Here is a 5,689-nt window from a genome sequence, read left to right on the forward strand (position 1 = left end):
TTTCTGTTTTGTTGATGAATTTTAAAAATGTGCGCCGGATGTTAAAAAGAACAGCATAGACATTTTTTCATTTGTTTTTGCCTTGTTGTTTAAAAAATTTTCATAACTTTATAAACGAGGGAAGCCAACAATATGAATGCACAAATATTACTTCACTTAGATATGTATGTATGCAAGTAAACGTATACATACATACATATGTTTGTATGAACAAAAATAAAATTTGCCAAGAAAATAGACATATACACAAATATTTATGTGTGTTTTTAGATTAGAGCATACAAAAAAAAAACAAAAAGAATACGCCGTGCCTCCGGATCCAAAAGTGTTTTTGCAAGGCAATTTCTAAATTTTCTAAAAATTGTTTTTTTTTTTGGTCGGACGTTAGAACTTTACATTTTTCATCATATTTTTGGCACTTGCAGTCAGATCTTGAAATATCATATACTTATCGATGTTTTTCTCTCGACAACAATTTTTTTTCCAAATTTTGTTGACCTCAGTTCTGCTTGTCAGGCGCCACTGCCATTAAACTTAAACACAGAAGGTGTGATACATATAATGAAGAGCACTTTTTTTCTTAACTTTAATTAGCGGGTTTTTTTTATTTAATTTCCTCTTAATTTTTAAAGATACATATTTTTATACCCAGGCGCACATGTGCTAAAGGGTATTATAACTTTGTTCACATAACGGTTGTTTGTAACAGGCAAAACGAATCGAGATAGATATTGACAAATGTATACATAAATGATCAGAATGAAAAGAGAAATCGATTAAGCGGTGACTGTCTGTCCGTCCGTCCGTCCGTCCGTCTGTGCACACGATAACTCGAGTAAAAATTGAGATATGTTAACGAAACTTGGTACGTGCACCTCTTTCGGGCGTAGGACGGATGGTATTGAAAATGGGCAAATTCGGACAATAACCACGCCTACCTCCCATATAACGGTAATTTTCAGAAATACGAAAACTGCGATATTTTAGTAACTACTGAAGATTGTTCACTCAAAATTGATATTTACAATAAGTTTTAGACAAAAAATAAGAATATTATACATTTTTGGAAAATGGGCGTAGCCACGCCCAGTTATGGTTACATGTGTATATCTTGGTAGCCGCTGCACCAATTTCTTACAAACTTGGCACAGTTGTTGGTCCTGGTACAACATTCCAAATAACCGAAAAATTTTTAAAATCGGACAATAACCACGCCCACATCCCATATAACGGTAATTTAGAGAAATACGAAATCTTCGATAATTCAGTAAACATTAAAGCTAATTTATTAAAAATTGATGCTTGCAACAATTCTATACCACCGCCCACTTATGATCACAATTATGTATCTCGGTAACTGATCTACCAATTTGTACCAAACTCGGTACGGTTATTGTACTTGCCACGTGTAAGCAAAACGTTGGAAATTATTGAAATCGGACTAAAATTACGGCCGCTTTTCATATAACGGTAAATTACAGAAATGCTTGAAACTTCAATATATCGAAATTTAACGACCCTAATTTACTCAAAATTGATACCATCTAGCGGTAGCTTCCGGAAACGTGAAAAACATATATTTAATACTTGCGCCGGGTATTTAATGTTCGGCTCCGCCCGAACTTAGACTTTCTTACTTGTTTTAAATTCATGTAATTTTTAGAAATTTTTATAAGTTTTTTTTCTTTTTTGTTAATTTTATTTTCTTTTAATTTTTAGATTTTGTTGTTTCAAAAAGGAAAATATATTTTTTAAGCCATTTAATATTTATGATCTTATTTTCATTATTATTTTTTATATTTTATTGCTTAGTGTTTTTATAATTTAATTTTCTTTAAATTCTTTGATTTGATTTTAATAATGAAAATATTGTTTTTTTTTTGTTTACCTATTTTTTTATTTTCAATTGTTTCATTTAATTTAATTTTCTTTTATTGTTTTTAAAAGAAAAATATATTTACTTTTGAAATCGCTTCCTTACTTTTCGAGTAATAAGCGTTTTTGTGAAGCTCTAAAAATTACAACTACAACATTTGAGCAAGGCATTTATGTATGCATATCGAAACATAAGTCGTATTTTGCGTCAAAAATCTTTTGAAAGTTATACATTCAAAGCCTAAGTTGCTAGAGCACTTTAAAAGTCTAAAAATGTATCCTAAAATATGCCAATATTTCACGTCGTTTCTCAGAATGAACATACAAAAAAGTTTTTTCTTACAATGAAACACAAGACTTATTCTACGTCAGGATCAGGATAGGTCTTTAGTGTATACGCGCTGCTAAATCGGCTATCTGTCTATTTTTGGCCCATAATATATCGGTAAAGGTATGGATAAAGGAGATAAAGTTGCGTCAAAATAATCACCAAATTTTGGCGTCAAAATATGAATCAGTGAAAACCAGTCTTAAGATGGTACGGTCTAATGTATGTATATATATACGCACATGCAGATTCACTCATATGTACATATGTATATGTATGTATATATGTAAATAAAACCAACTAAAATTGTGTGAAGCCACAAAACTGTAACGTAGACAAAATTGGCAAAACAATCAACAATCTCATGTCGTTGGTGCTGTTTTGTGTGTACATTTTGGTTTATTGCATTAAATAATAATTCACAAAAACAAATGAAATATTAAAAAATTACTAGCCGTGCCGTTACACTATGCAGCCGCATTTTTTTTTTTTTGTTTGGGCCAGTGGAACAAGTTTCTCTTAGGTGTGGAGGATGCATATACTCGTATGTATGTAAGTATGTATCTACCAGAGTCCGAAAACTTTGCCAGTATCTGAACTGCATAATTTTGCATGTATGTTTATTGTTGTTTAGCAGGAAGCTGGCTTTTGGGGCAACCGTAAAGCCAAAGTTCTCAGCTTAGTCTGTTTTAACCAGCCGTTGCACGCAATTGTGGCTGCTGCTGCTGCTGCTGCTGTTGCTGCCGTCTGTTGTTTTGTTTGTTTATTTATTTGACAATGGCTGCCCGAAAACTTGCTGAAAATTGTCTGTAGATTGCTAAGTGCCGGCATTCTATGTGAATATTGCATATTTTCATTTAAACCACAAACTATATTTTGTCTTTGTATTGGTTAATGGTCTGTTGGTGGCTGTCATATTTGTACTTGCATTTATAAATATGTACCTTTGTTTAACCACTTGAATATTAAATGACTAAGAATGTTGGCATATATATGTATGTATGAACGTATACATATATAAGCACGAAATTCTTAATTCATAATATCATTCCAGAAACTAGAATACATATGGAAAAATATTTTTTTTTTTACTAAATATTCCTGTTTTGATTGGAAATTTTTTAAATATTTAATAACTTCTAAAATTACTTTTGCCTGTGGATTAATGCAAAATCTAGTCAGAGATGTCAGTTCTTATAATTCATTTTTATTCTTTTTTCTCTGAGTTTGCTCTGCTGGCGTTTCGTCTCCGCTCAAACCTGCCTCGCTTCTTTATGCAGCTCCGAACGTTATTCACGTTAAATGTTGACAATACTTTCGTGTGTACCCATGCATGTAAATATGTATGCCAAGTCAAAGGATCTTTTAACGGGAACGTCGTTATTCCAAGCCAGCACAATGGTTAAATTTACGTACCTTTGACATTATAAAGCTCCTGCGGGGTCCGCAGATTCTTGCCTAAATCTATTCTCAATCAGAAACCAAATGCCTCCTAATATTTGTTCTACGAAGTCAACGTTTCTGAATTGTGATGCTTTGTTTTTGAGAAAGTGCATTGTTGAAAACAGTTTTTTTTTTTTTAAACGTTGAGGTAGCACACTCCGCTCAAGCGACTTAGTGAAGCCAGGCTAAGCCAGTAGCGAAGCTAGTATAAGTCCTCGTTTGCTTCGTATTTTACTTTTACCGTAAAAGCAATCCCATACATGGCTACCGAAGTACCATCAATGGCTCTTATTATCAGAAACTGGGCTTTAATCATCCACACAACCATTGGAAGTGTGTAACCACTGAAAGGCGAAGACCAAGTTCTTCAACGTTTTGGCAGCCGTTCTGGGACTATATGCTGGACCACAAAAAGAAGGGAATGTAGTTACTTTCATGTAGCACGGGGCACAGTGGTTAAAAAATAAACGAAAATCGGAAAAAATTCAATATCTTGTAAATGGTTAGCCTATTTAACTTCATGGACCATCCGTCACGAGATAAAAAGCATTAGAAAATAAAAATGGCCGAAAAAATTACTACCGAAAAGTTTAGAAATAAAGACCTATAAGACATTTCTCTTATTAAGTGTTGACATATTAAAGTCGTTCTATGTGTAAAATCTTGCAGAGAAATTGAAATTTAATTTTTGAACCCGTTATCTCCGAGGCGTATATTTCCGCAACGGTTACAGAGAAAACGGTAAAAAAATAATAACTGACAAAAACCAAGAATTATTTTTTCTCATAAGGCGCAGAAATAACCCAAAATAGATATGCGATAGCTAAATTGTAACGTCCTATAAGCATAACCATTAGGGCGGGTCGAAAATGGAATTGAAATGAAATGAAACCAAAAATTGTATAAGTAAAACTATTAAAATTAAATATAGCCTTCATTTAAAAGACCATAAAAAGGAATACGTTTTATTTGTATTACTATTCAAACAAACATTAGATCTAATAAATATTTAAAAGTTTTGGAACCAACTGATTTTTTCCTTAGCGGTTTAAAACCTTAACCTTGCCATTTTATAAGTATTTTATAAAATATACATATGTTTATATACTTCAATTAATTATTTGCGGAAATATGCAGGCTTTTAATACTCTTTAACCAACTTCGAAGAAAGGAGATCATTAATTCGTCGGAATATTTTTTTTTTGTATGTTTGTTACCGCATAACTTTGAACTTGTTTTTAGAAGAAAGGTGGTACCTCAAAGGTGGTTCCATAATAATTTGGTTTAGAATCGGCCATTGCGTCCTAATGAAATTAACGGTACTTTTAAATTTTTATATGAAGGGGGTTTGTTTTTTGTTTAAAAACTACTTATGATTAAATCATTTCGTGAACAGAATATAAATATATTTTTTATAACTTTCTATACTACTTTTTATTGGCGCAAAGTAAATTTCATTAAAATCATAAATTATCTTTTTTAAGTTTCAGTAAAATTGCTTTGCCTCGAGTCTTTATATAGCATAAATACCAAAGAAACGTTCACGACATTTGCTTATTCCATACCGCTTTAATTATTTTAGATGCAAATTGAAAATTTTATTGCCACAATTTTTTACACTATGAATATCTCAAATGTGCAACGATGACACAGTTCGATATGCCAGCCAGCTCAGAAATCTAGCGAAGCGATTATATGTATGTGCATATGTGTACTCCCGTTAGTATGCAACAAGGCAACCTGTCAAGTAATTTATTGCAATAATATTGTAATTAGTGCTGTGTTAATTAAAGTAATTAACCGTTGCACGTGCAAATCCGAGAGCTCGAATTAGGATTGCCGCTAAACATGCAACTATTGCGAGTAGCCAGTAAAAGGAGCTCATGAGCGACTGGCCAATTATAATTAACGGGTGATTTTTTAAGAGCTTGATAACTTTCTTTTTAAAAAAAACGCATAAAATTTGCAAAATCTCATCGGTTCTTTATTTGAAACATTAGATTGGTCCATGACATTTACTTTTTGAAGATAATTTCATTTAAA

This window comes from Rhagoletis pomonella, unplaced genomic scaffold, assembly GCF_013731165.1.
Source record: "Rhagoletis pomonella isolate Grant_MI unplaced genomic scaffold, Rhpom_1.0 Rhpom_scaffold_00004, whole genome shotgun sequence".
In the NCBI taxonomy this organism is placed as follows: domain Eukaryota; kingdom Metazoa; phylum Arthropoda; class Insecta; order Diptera; family Tephritidae; genus Rhagoletis; species Rhagoletis pomonella.